At 42.9% G+C, this 13,467-nt stretch overlaps 1 protein-coding gene across 3 annotated transcripts in view; it reads left to right on the top strand.

Annotated features, from left to right (window-relative positions):
• Positions 1–475: 475 nt before the first annotated feature.
• Positions 476–13,467, top strand: part of GJA8 (gap junction protein alpha 8) — a 31,463-nt gene continuing 18,471 nt past the window's right edge. Inside the window, exons 1-4 of one of the 3 annotated variants that reach the window (XM_035315539.1) lie at positions 480–598; positions 1,180–1,373; positions 1,464–1,587; positions 2,007–2,099. The gene's annotated coding sequence lies outside the window, so the exon portion shown is untranslated. Of the gene's footprint in view, positions 599–1,179; positions 1,588–2,006; positions 2,100–13,467 lie in introns of all 3 variants that reach the window. The other 2 variants (XM_035315538.1, XM_035315541.1) reach the window with 2 other exon arrangements.

Genomic DNA, 13,467 nt, shown 5'->3' on the forward strand with positions numbered 1-13,467 from the left:
TCTCACCACTAATCCATCTGTGTGCCTGCTCTCCTGGCAGTGAGAAGGAAAGGATCAGGAAAAGGGGGCTCTGCTGTGCTTCCTAGTGCTTGCAAGGTGGAATACTTTATTGATTCTTGAGGAATAGTGAAAGACTCTTCTTGCCCCTAGCATCTAAGAAACAGAAAGCATGGATGTCTCAGAAGGCATTTTCCAGCAAATACATGCCTAGAAGAAACATCTCTCTTCTCCCTGTGAATGTAAATTCAGAATGTCAAAGAACCAGCAAGATATAGCATTCCTTGTATCTACTCAGTTTGCCTCAGCCTCACAAAGGCAGGGCCTCCGGAGGTGAGCTGAGGATTTCTTTCAGACCTTGGCCTCTGCACTGAGGCTGCTGGTAAGGATTTCATTGGTACCAGCTGGGAAGGGGGCTGTTTGTGGCAAACACACCTGCCCCACGGGAATATAATGGAGTCCTTTAGCTCACTGTAATGGCTGTTGGCGTTTGCTGTGTGCTAGTGTGCTGTATTATTTCTGCAAATTGGTTGTTTCCCCAGAGTATTATTGCTTGAGCTTCTGGATATCAGCTGTGTCAGTTCTGGTGGAGGTACCCTTGGTATTTGAGTGGATCCTTGTTATATATCTTTGTGGGAGAGATTGCTGAGTTTCAAGTTGTTCTGAAATACTTTGACCAGAGCCTGGCTACTTAGGCCAACTCTGTTGTCGCACTGCAGAGGCTATGGTCGCCATGGCAAGGATGGAGCTGTTTTTTTTTTTTTTTTTTTTTTTTTTTTTTTTCTATGACATCTGCATGGTGTGCATGGCCTATGGCTTGTTGGCTGTTTGCACCTTGGGGATTGTGCCAATAGTTGCACAACATAAATGAATTTCTTATGAGCTTCTTCAACTGCTCCTGAAAACCTGGAGGAGAAAGTCTTAGGTCCCAATCAAGCCATTAATCACAGCAGGTTTCCTAAGCCTTGGGGTTTGCTTGTGCGTGGGGATAATCTCTGTGGGTTGAATGCCAGGCGGTTCTGCTCAGCTCCAGGCAGAGCATGTGAATGCTTGCCTGGGAAAGCAGATCCCTCAAAGGGAGGCTTCCATTCTGGGAGGGAGTGGTGGAGAAGGACTAAAGCAACTGGTTTACCCTTCTATCAGCATATTTGAATGATGAAAATTCTCGTTAATGTTCAGCAGTGAACCTCTATGGGTTTCTTAAGAAAGGATTTGTTCCCTACAGACCTGATGCAGTGACCACTTCCAGTGGAGATGAGCTGACTGACTCGGCAGGAGGTTGCGTACCAAAAAGGGAGGGTGAAATGTGCTGCCTGCCAAAGCAGCAGCTGGTGAGAAGGCAACTGGACTGCACAACATCAGCGCACACATGATCGGTGGGGAAGCGTGAGCCCAGCTTCAATCCTTGTCAATGGCACCTCGTTGACTTTTAACACTTCCTTATCATGTCTGCACTCACCTCATAGCAGTACTGATAAAATGCCATCGCTGGTGTAATCTCCTGAGCAGCTCTGCAGAAAACGCTGCAGAGTATGAGAGCCTGAATTGCCTGCAGCCGACAACTGGTGTGGGACTCTGATCCAGACCACGGTAATAAAGCAAAGGCTCTAACCTGAAGCAAGACTCGGGCAGAATAACTTCCAAGGCGTATTGAACACCAGATGTGTTGACCTACTGATATGATTGGCATGGCAGCACAGGAATTTTGTGTTAGAATAGGGGTTTGATGAAGTTGGGATAGCTATTGCTTTTCAGTACCTCGTGGAGTTGGAAATGTAAGCTGTTTGAAGTGATTGCAGTATGGTAGTGCTTAGAGTTATAAACACCATGACAGTGGGAAGGAATGGTTTTCTACTTCTCTTTTACAGAAATTCTGTATTTCTCTCTTGGGGTATCAAGTAGTTTTTGTACTACTATGATTTATTGCTAGAAGTATTTACTATTTTTGAATATCTAATTTCTACCTACAGGCCCTCAGCAATCTTTAAAAAATAAAATATTTTTTACAGGCAAGCAACAAACTGGGATACTCCTGCGACACTTCTCCTTACGGGTTTAACTAAGGACCCCTGAAAATAAAACCACAAGCAACTACTGAGCAGGTATGTCATTTTGGAATTTTTAATGAGTGCTAGACTGCTGTGCAACTTCTCACCACAAGAGGAGAACAATGGAAACTGTAATGCAGCTTTCTGGAAAGAAGAATTCCCCTTCTGAGTGGGAAATTCGAGTGCTTTAAATATTTTTAAAACAATAATAATTGTAGACTTACTGCCCTTCTTTCTGAATTGGAGAGAAGTCATGGTGCTAAAATTCCTGAAGAAAGACTTAAGAAAATAAAATGAAATTGTGCCGAAGACATTATCAAAGAACTTGGGGCCAAAGTCCTTCATGTCTTTCATGGCTGAAGATGCTATTTCAGTTTCACTGGACCAAGTTTTTTAAATGATGAAGATTGGACTTCCTCCTTTAGAGGAAGCAATCAACACTGACAACAGAGGTTTAATTTCCAGTGGAAATCAATGAAAAACTTGAATTTGACTTGCCATCTTACTCTTCCATCTTATTAAGAAAATCTTGTGGAGCTCTCAGCATATTCTTCTTGGACTATGGTTCTACTCTGTACTGTTATCCACTGGCTTATAATTATGTATCTTTTACATATCACTAGTCCTACAATCATCCCTGTAATCACTTCCACATTCTGCAGTCTCTACAGGATGGAACAACTTCCGCATCTTCTGCATTCACATTATCTTTGGCAAGTTCTTCTGCACCAATACTTGCTTGAATACCTTGAAGTTTACTTTCAATACCATAATCCCAAATCTGTTCTCACAGGAATATCTAGTGTTGTCCCATCCACCTCTAGGAGTCTAATTTTTTTCCCATCAGCTTTGATCTTTCCTGTGCTTTTGAACTGTCCTCCTCCCCTGTTCCTCCCCTGTTCTGTTGTTTCTGTCCAACACTTTGTACTAACATCTTTGTTCCCGCTTCTCTCCATTTCTCCAGTCTTCCGTCATCCTGTACCAACATCTGGAACTTGATGTGTGGGAAACTGTGTTTTCCCAAGATGACCTCTCTTCACCCCCTAGAATTTCTGCTATTCTTCCTGACAGTGACATCCAGATTACTACATTTTACTGTATCCAAGCTCTGTCTTGCACATGGACCTGTCAAATCCCACCAGTCTTGCCCCTCCAAAACCTGCCTTCTTGCCTACATCCTCTAAATGAAAAGCTTGGATCTCCTGAGTTATTGCTGTGCTGCTTACAGTTCCCAGCCTCCTGCCTGTCTGGCACTACTTCCCAAGTCCTACTGCCTTACCTTTGTTCTTCAGCTTCCTATAATTTCTGTGGCTTCTCTTGTCAGGTTTCATCCTCTCCATGTGGACTATGTATGCTCATGTTTCATGGCTGTCTGCTATCCCCTCATACTTACCATCTTCCTGAGCAGTGTTTTACCACCTATTGAATCTTTCTGTCTGCTCACTCACCTTCATGCATTTTTCCAAGGTTTCAAAATTTCTTTTCCTGCATTTCAACATTTTTTTTTTAATTATTATTTTTTTTTTTTTTTAGCTTGACCTGTTCATACTAAGCAGGATTAGGACCACAACAACAACTTGGGAGACAAATTCCCAGTTCTCCTTGAAATGAATACCTATTACTACCTGAAATGTGCTGTTCTTTGCGATGGTGGTAGTTATGACATTGAAGTCTGCTCAGTGGATCAGCAGAACATATGAAATGAAGTGAACAAAATGCTAAGCTAAGCTGCTACGGGGGTAAAAAAAAAAAAAAAGTGGCAATGTACTTCCTGTCTGTTGGGTAATCTACCCACATAAGACCAAGAGTCTTCCCTACCACCCAATCTTGCAAAACATACTAATTGATAATCTGTTGGGTTGTGTCACTGCCAGTGTACTTACTGCATTTTTTTTTTCAATCATGCACTTATGCCAGGAAGGAAAACAAGGTAGTGAGTCCTACTTTGAGATGAATGTTCCTGCTACAGGCAGGTGTGAGATGTCCATGTCCTTCTGAAGTCATGCCCTCCACCAGTGTTTACTGATGGACAACCTATGTGTAGCTTCTTTTCAGGTTTCTGGTGTCTGCTGGGGGTGTTCTGAGGCACCCAACACCAGCCACCTCCGCTCTGTCCAGTGTGCAGCAGTGAGGGGATGTGGGCTACTAGCTGAGTTGCTGCTGTGCTCAGCACAAAGCAGCTCAGTTCTGCTGTAGACCCAGTGTAACAGTTCACATCGTGCCAGTGAAGATGAAAGGAGGAGAAGGAAAAGGGAACAGAGAAAATAAAAAGCAGGGCATGGAGATAATGGAAGTGGGGGAGTACTCCTGATGTTGTAATGCCTTGAGACTTAGAGATTTCTCTCGCTCCTGCTGTGCTTTGCTAAAATGAGGCTAGTTAGCAGCAGATGTGAATGTAAAAACTGAGAGGGGAAGAAGAGGAGCTATGAAAAATGCATGAAATGAGTGGATTCTCTTACAAGTTTTTAGGAAGGTTTAGAAGTGGTAGTCTTCAGATTGTGGCCTAGTGCTTGCTCCTGTCAAGTGATTGGGATGCTGCAGAAGGTGATAGGAGGGTACGGTACATGGCCATGTCATCAACCAGAAAAAGGAGAACACTTGGGTAATCAGTTACTGGAACTGCTGAGAGATGATGGTGTAGCTGAGAGAAAGATGTAGCTTAGGAGTAGAAGCTAGTGTCCCAGAAATGGGGATGGGGATTCATGTAGCTAAGAATAAATGGATTTATGGAAAGGATGCTGGTGGCTATTTAGTAACCAAAAGCTTAAATGATCAAAGAGTTCAGTAAGCCCTTCTGACTTTGCCTTGCCCTTCCAAAAATATATCATGGCTGTGTGGAAGATCACTTCCCATCCATTCTTAGACGTTAATCACCCTCTTCAATATAGGTGGCCTATCAGATTGCATAGGCTGGGCAAACACTGGGATATATGATAGCACATTTGCTGAGCTGCAGGATCTAAAGGTAAGGTTGATATCTGGAAGGCCAAGATATCTGTATGGGGAGGCAGGATTCCTAGTCTCTTCAGCTGTTTGCCCTGAAAATGGAAGGAGAAAGGATTTCGAATTCCAGAAGTCCTTGCAGGCTGAAGGCTATAAACAGGCTCTTCCTGTATGAAGCAGTAAGGATCAAACAGTACCTAGGACGCCTGCTTTTCCACACAGGCCTATTCTACTGGGATATACTTTGTGAGGGGTATGAACCCCATCAGTCGGGGGGGGGACAGGAGAACCCAGTGCTACTGGTATGGTTTATCCAAGAAGATCAGCCTTGAAGAAACATGAAGTAAAGAAGAAATGAAAGGCCCAGTCAAGCTGAAGTAGAAGGTCACACAAAGGGAAAGGAGTCAAAAAGAGAAAAAGAGGAAGCCAAATAGTGAGGGAGAGGCAAGAAAAGAAAACTACTAAATGTTTTGTACAATGGAGAAATTTCCTAGCCATGGAATATATACCATATATACTATATTTTTTTCAGCTAGCTAGGCTAAGGGTTTCTGTGGGGGCAAGTACATCAAATGGTAAGTCCCGAAGACCTGTTGCTTTCTCCAAACTCAACAAAATCAGATTTTATCCCCTAGGTAACTATCCTGAATTCATGTGGGTGGGAACAGGAGACAGTGATGAATGTGTCTCTATCATGGTCTGGATATTCTGTATCAGATCTCTATCAAAAATGCTGTAATCATCAGATTGCTTTGGGGGAATATATGACCAAAGGAATATACCTGCTATTTTACTTTGTGATTTACAGGGTAAGAAGTGCATGCAGTAGCCATGGATGTTCTGTAAATTCCTGCCCCTCTTGCTATCTTGAATGCAGTGGTACTGCAGTTTGGATCTCTGAAGTTCTTGGCGTGTAGGCTCTTCACATTAGAAATCTTCATGGGTCTCTTACCATAGGCCTCTTTTATACCTTGGGGTACGAAGCGTGCAAGATGTTGGTACTTGGAAGTGCTTGTAAGACACTGCTTTGTTTCCTGGTCCCAGTCAAGTGACTAAAGCGAATGTTAATAAAGGTTTAGTATCTATTAGATTGTTGTAAGGGTTGGTGTTTTGTGGCTACTGTTTTACCCTATAACTACACCTGTCCTCACAGTCAGAAGCACCAAACTTGAGCAGCGTGTAGTGTGCTAGCTTCTCTGGTGTGTGGCCTGACAGAAAGGGACAAGCTGCTTGGATGATGTGGAAATCAAAGTGTTCCTTGCAGCTCAAGTTAAATGTTCTAGGAGGTGGGTTGTTCTTGCACTAGTTGGCTCAGATGGAGGGGATGGGGGCTTTCCAGGAAGGAGCTGTGTCACTCACGCCGTTAGCTTACACTGAACAAAGCCACTGGATTTTGTTTCTTATACTGTGATCCCACAATAAATTGGGGAAGAATAGACATTGCTGTAGACACAGGTTCCTGGAAGGAACTCTGTCCCATATGGGAGACCTGCACACTGAGATGCCAGACCTGCAAGCCCTTTTCCATGGATGGAATAATCCATTTTTTTTTTCCCTTGTGGATCTCACCAGCCAAGGGTGTTGCCTCAACTCATTTGTTAGCCAGCCAACATAGGTATAATTAAGGGTTAGTAATTAATCTTCAAAAAAACCCTTGGAAGTAAGGGAATTACTTACTTGTAATTTGTGTACCACACCTGAGGCAATCAGGCAGCGGGAATTCAGACTTGTATTTGTGTATGCAACAACTGAAAAGATTTGAGAAGAGGTCTGTACTTACAACAGCATAGAGAAAAGCTTCCATTGTCTAACCTCCCGTTTTGCTTTCCCTTTTGCCTCTTTCTGGGCCCCAGTTCCGTTAAAAACTGAAACCCTGTGTTTTGCTGTGCATTGTGACTAGCTCCTCTGACAGAGAGTGAAGTTAATCATGTGTGCACACTATGCCAGACGAGGGACTAGCACTGCAGACACTTTGGAACAAGTTATTCACGTTCCAGTGTTCTGGTGAGAGATTTTGACTTAAATAGACAAGATCCTAGTTGCAGTTCAAGATTCATAAATCATTTGCTTTTTGTCCCAGTCGGAGAGGGAAAACTGATGTTTCTTAAGTGGAGGCCTGCTTTTGGTAGGCACTATGGACATGTGGATCAGATAGTAACTTTTACTCTAAAGCACTTACATCAGATTAAAAAAAGGCAGATTGAACTAGGAATAGGTAGTAATGGAGTAGTGCTTTCAGTGGTTTTGTGGTAGTAGTTCTTCCAGTGCAGGCATTAGAACTTTACAGGAAACATGTCACTTCCCAAATGGATGGAGGTGTGTAACTGTAAGTTGTGCGAAGTTTGTCGCTTATTGCTGTGTGCTGTTGAACTCTGTCAATCGTCTAAAAGACAGCAAAGGTCATTGACTGGTAGGAATGTCTGAAAAATAATTAAAGCATTGGGAAAAAAGACATTATTGCTATAGTCTGGATCACTTGGAAAGATGTGGCCAAGCATAACGTTAGCTGTTGCAAGTCACATGCCAAAGAATAAGGAATAGAGGCTATGCTTATCAGGTAGCAAGTTTGTCTTGGGAAGCAGTGGCAAGAAAAGAGTGAGGGCTGGAGTGGCTCACTGGCTGACAACAGAATTACAGGATGATGCTGTAGCTGGGGGAAAGTGTGCAGCTTTCGGTAAATAACTTCAGGATGAATAGTTCTAGGAGAGGCCGGGTGTGCGTATCATTTAGTACTAACATTGTCACTTCCCATGTATTCTATTTAGTGCTTTTGTCGGTGGTTCCTGAATGGGAGAGGTTTCAGGGAAAATTCCTGAATGTTAGAGTTGGAAGTGTGCCTTCCAGTGAAAGAGGTCAAAGAATTGAAGGGAAAAGAAAGCTGAAGGCTAACTTTTCTATTGTCTATATCTATTTACATGAGGAACAAAGTTATGTTCTTGCAGAATGAAGTATAATAAGATTCAATAACTGGAATTTGAAACTGTAAAAAAGGTATGAAAAGAGCACTTTTTTTTTTTTTTTAAAAAAAAAAAACTCTCTGTAGTCGATCACTAAAAAAACTTACTGAGGGTTGTGGAGGATTCTCCACAGGTGAATCTTTTAAATCTGGCTGGATTCTTGTCAGAAAGTAGACCCTCGAGGAGATGGGAAGGATATCTTCTAAATCGTCTTACCCAAGTTTCTGAGATGTGAGTCTCAATGGTCATGGTAGTTCTTTCTGGAGTTACAATCTGAGGCTGGCTCTCTGCTAGCATGCAAGGGATTGTAAGTTGGGACTCCCTCAAGGCATTCCCTCTCAACCCCAGCTGTTACTCCTTTTCACCCTGCCTTGTGCAAACAGCCTGCAAATAGTCAAGTCCCATTGCTCTCCTCTACTGAAGCAAAAATCTTCATTTACTTGAAGCTTAAGTAGCTCTCTCTGCTTTCCCTTTGTTCCTTTTTCCTGTATAAGCACCTACCTTGATCCCACTGCCTGGGATCTGAAGCCAACTCTGCCACTGAGGATGGTGAAGGTGAGCACCAACACTTCAAAAAGGAGCTGCCACTGCCACCAGCTCCTCATCCTCAGAGCCCCATTCCACCATCCATGGTGGCACCTGTGGGTTGGGGTCTGTGTTGCTGTGCAGGGTGGGAGGAGACAGTGTCCCCAGCAGGAGCAACCAGACCCCTTCTTTGCTGGGAGAAGGGGGCATGGGCTAGATGCAGGAAAGACTGGCACTCTCCTTTCTGCAACTGCCTTTCAGGTATTTAGAGAGTGATAAGGTCTTCCCTCAGCCTCCTTTTTTTTCCACTAAATGACCTCAGCTCCCTCAGGTGCTCCTCATGTGTCTTGTCTTCTAGTCCCTTCACCAGCTTCTTGCTCTTCTCTGAACACACTCCAGCAGCTCAACATCCTTCTTGCAGTGAGGGATCCAAAACTGAAGTCAATATTTGAGGTGTGGCCTCACCAGAGCTGAGTATGGGGAACAATTGCTTCCATGGCCCTGCTGGCCGCACCATTTCTGATGCAGGCCGGGATGCCATTGGCCTTCTTGGCCACCTGAGCATGCTGCTGGCTCGTGTTCAGCCAGCTGTTAACCAGCACCTCCAGGTTCTTTTCTGCTGGACAACTTTCCAGCCACTCTTCCCGAGGCCTGTACTGCTGCATGGGGTTGTTACGAGCCAAGTGCAGCACCTGGCATTTAGCCTTGTCGAATGTCGTGTGATTGGATTCAGCCCGTCGATCTAACCTATCCAGATATTCACGATTTCAGGGTTTTGCTTTATTTCTTACTTTTCTCCTCACAGATTTAAACTGTGACATAGGTGTGTGTGTGGAAAAGTTGATGTGGGCAATGTAGCTGTTATAATCTTCTGAGAGAAGTGCTGGGAAGATGAATGCTGTCACAGACGGAGGTTGGGGCAACAGTAAGGCATGTCTGTGGAGGCTCTGGGCCTTCATGTGCAGTATGAGCAGGTACTAGCTGTAGCAGTATTTGCTAAGAAAATACAATGGCCACTTTTGAGCCAGTGCTACTCCAACCTAGTGGAAGAAAGCCAGGCAGGGCAAAGTGTTCCCTCGGGTGCAGGGGAGTGCTGGGTGGAGCCTGGCGAGGGATGGTGAGCAGGCGAGGAGCTGTGAACGTGACCACAAAGGCACATGGGGTGGGAAGCTTTTCCACTTGTGATTTCACCTGGACTGCATGCCAACCTCGGCACACAATGTTATCACTGCAAGCCAGCACATGGTCAGGATGGTTGTGCTCGCGCAGCTGGGGCCCTGGGAGACTTTCTCCAGTCCTTATAGTTTTTTGCTTTAGAGGGTCTTGTCAGAAACATGTCATGTCCTCGCTCCCTGGGTTTATTCCACTTCTACTGGGTCTGCCTCTGGTCATTGATAACCTGTGCCACTGAGGCAGCTATCTCGTGGTGGGGAGTAAAAGTGAACCACTTTGTCAGGAACTGAAACAGGGACCTCTGCTCTACCCCACCCCTCTCTGGCAATCTGCGCTGCTCTTGGCTGTTTCCTTATCTAGCCTTTATTGCTGTGCAAAATAGCCGAGTTAATGACTCGGAAGGGACGCTTGGTCCCTGCTGCGCAATGGCTATGCTGTTCAGATAGAAACCCTTCCTGAGAAGCTCATTCCCCTTTCTGTAGCCCATGCAGCGGTTGAACCCATGTGTGCTCTTGGATAGATGTAGTCCTTTGGGTCTCTGGCTCAGTTCTGCAGCAGTGTGTTTTGTGGGTCAGGGATGTGTGGTCTGTGTGTGGCCATCTCTAAGTTGTCACTGTTTAAATATCTTGCCTAAAAGGGACATCATCAGAAGCACTTGGCATTTTCACAGCTCTCCTTCCATGGCAGTCTATGGAAATTTTATCTTCTCTCTTTCTGGGGCATGAGCTAGGTCAGCGCTGCCTCTAGAACTTGCAGTCTGAGCCTACTCTCTTCCTACCACTAGCAGAAAGCTTTTTTTTTTATTATTTTTATTTTTATTTTTTAAGTTCTGTTGTTCCATTAATAAGATTTTTATTGCCCCTTGCTTGTCTTTTTGCCCAGGCTTGTGTTCCATGCATCCTTTCATGAAAAGAAAGTCAGAAGTCAATACCCTTTCCTTAATTCCTTGGCAGCCTTGCTTTTCCCAGGACAGATGTTTCTATGACAGTTCCAGGTTTCCCTTGCTTTGGCAGGATAGGCAATACATTCAAAGAGTGTAGCTCTTTCAACTGGTTTGCAGGAAATGAATCGGTTCCAACCTCTGACATCTGAGATTCATCAGTGACTGAAGTCTTTGGCATTGAGGAGACCTGTTAACCCAAGTGCCAATTCCCAGCTAAGTTAATATCTACTTGTAGGAGCGTCATGCGGCTCCCAACAGGTGTGCCAATGTATATTCCAAACAGCATTCAAGGGAATTTGCAAGAGGTTTTTTGTGTCTCTGTTTTAGATACATGATCAGCAGCTGGCCATTCATAAGTCTTTGCAGGGCTGTCTGTATGTTTACTGACAGCTTGCCAAGACAAGAGTTTGTACTCCAACAGAGCTGAAACAGTACAGTAACAAACACGAGGTTGCTGGCGTCTTCATGCTGGATAGATACAAGTCTGTCATGGGCAGCTGAGGTGTTGATACACGATAGCCTTTGATACAAATGCCCCTAAAAGCTTTGTGGGGCATCTTCTGTATTAAACTTGAAGGATGCAAGCTGTACTTTGGCATATGTATTGTCCTTGGGCAGCATGTTTATTCCTTTATTTCTTTTCTGCTGAGTGTTCTTTGATATTCTCATTTTACTTTCCAGTAATTCCAGTCTTCTCACTTTCCATTTGTTTCTTACATGGTCTTGCTTTTGTCCTTCATGCTGTTTCTCTTGTATGGATAGCAAAGATAGGCACTAGCTTTCCAGAACGGAGAGATGAGACATGGCTTGCAGATGAGACCAGCTTTTGAAATGCATGAGCAAAAATCCACAGGATAATGCTTCCTGGGTTTCCTCATGGATCATAAATTATTTTTGGGAGATGTACTAAAGAAGAGTAGAGCTCAGATATCAAATGATCAGTACAAGGTGAGAAGACGATCCTGGGAGGTACATTCTTCATTCAAACCAGCAGGTAGTCATAAAACAAGCTGATTTTTGAATCAGAAAATAAGCACTTTTTTTTTTTCTAATTTGCTGAGTCATGGGGTCATGAAGAAGGGATAATGGTGATAAAAAAAATAACAAAAATAATTTTTGCAGTGGTGGACTGTTACAAAAACTGGAGATTAAACCAGGAACAGGACTGAGGTGGTACACAGACCTTGCTTCTACATGTACATTGAAGGATCAAGTGCCCTTTCAAACACAGTTATGCTGTGAGCTCATGTGCAGCTCCTCAGCTGCCCTGAGATCAGAGTTCTTTGCAGAGTCATTGCTTCCCTGGACAAAGTTCTCCATAGCAGAGCTACAGCTCTTCTCCTTGTGATTGTGCAAGACGTGACCTTCCTTCCGCTAAAGCGAGCCCTCTCTGTGTGTTCCCAACTAACTGTGTCATCCGGGATGCACTAGATCAGCTGTCCCCCTTTTCATGATATATCTGTTTTCTGGACTTAACAAATATTTTGCAAATGTCACTGTTTTCTTCCAGGTTATGGACTAAAAATATTATGAGGGCAAAGACCAAAACCCTGCAGGATCTTGGTACAAACATACTGCAAACTTAACCACTTCTGGTTCTCAATTGTATTTTGGGACCAGTCTGATAGGCCATTTATAGTCCATTTAATGACTGTTATCTTATTTTTACGTCAGGCAAGTTCTTTAATCAAATTGCCATGTGATAGGAGGGAAAGTGCCCTCCAGGATCTTAAGTATACTGTACCAGCTTTGCAATATTTAACAATGATATGTGCAGTTTCCTCAGAGAAAAGTATCAATGTTGTTGAATGGCATGAATTTTCTATAAACTCAGGGGTGATGGTCCACAGTTATATTTCCCTCCTTTTTGTCTTTATTCTCTGTGTTCTGTGTTAGACATTTAATTATTTAGTTTAGGACTGAGATCATATCACAGGTCTGTAGTTAGCTATGAATAATTACAGTTATGACATAATTATACCACAATTATGCCTCTCTGCATAGCCTTTACAAAATGCCAGACTGCAGGCTTTCTTCTCCTTTGCACCAAGAGGTACAGAAAATCAATACAAATAGTGCAAGACTTCCTGTGCAGTTTTTTTAAAGAAAGTTTCAGTGTGAAGTGTCCTGTCCTGCTGATTTTAAGATATCTGGTTTTAGTAGCTGGTATTTAACTCTTCTGATATGTTATAGGAATAGACATGTCATCAAAAACGTTGTCTTCATTTACTCTTTTTCCTGGCAGTTGGACAGAAGTTTTTATTGATTTCATCTGTCTTGTCTGCATTATTATTGAACAATCTAACATTTCCAACTGATAAAGGATCAATACCATGATTAGGACTCATTTCAATCTTAATTTAATTAATTATTTTTTTTTAAAAAAAAGCTTCGTCAGTCTTTTTTCCCATTTCACTTCCATCATCAGTTTTCTGTAATTTCTATCTTCTGGTTTATATTCAACTTCTCCTTTATTTGCCATATGAATTTGACTTATTTTAAAGCCGCCACCACATCCTCTTTACATCTGGTTGTAGTTTTTTAATCACTACGCTGTTCTTTACTGGGGGGTTGTGTATTTTTGGTGACTAGTAAATTATTTTAAGCAGTTCTCAATCATTATTCATATTTTCTTATTTAAATTCCAATTCTCTTCAGGGCTAGGAAACAGATCTTTTTAAAGCATTGTGTCTTTGAAGGCATTGCATTACCATTTTGGACCTCTTGCTTTCATTTAACAATGCAGTTAAGTTGTAAGCCTACTACCAGTCTCTCATTTCACTTTACCCAATTGGATGAGGTGAAATACAAGTTTTGATCATTTCAGACTTAAGATTTGTAAAATCAGGAAACTGCTTAGAACGTTTAAAAATCCCTAGAG

The sequence above is a fragment of the Oxyura jamaicensis genome, chromosome 1 (assembly GCF_011077185.1).
Source record: "Oxyura jamaicensis isolate SHBP4307 breed ruddy duck chromosome 1, BPBGC_Ojam_1.0, whole genome shotgun sequence".
NCBI classification, from domain to species: domain Eukaryota; kingdom Metazoa; phylum Chordata; class Aves; order Anseriformes; family Anatidae; genus Oxyura; species Oxyura jamaicensis.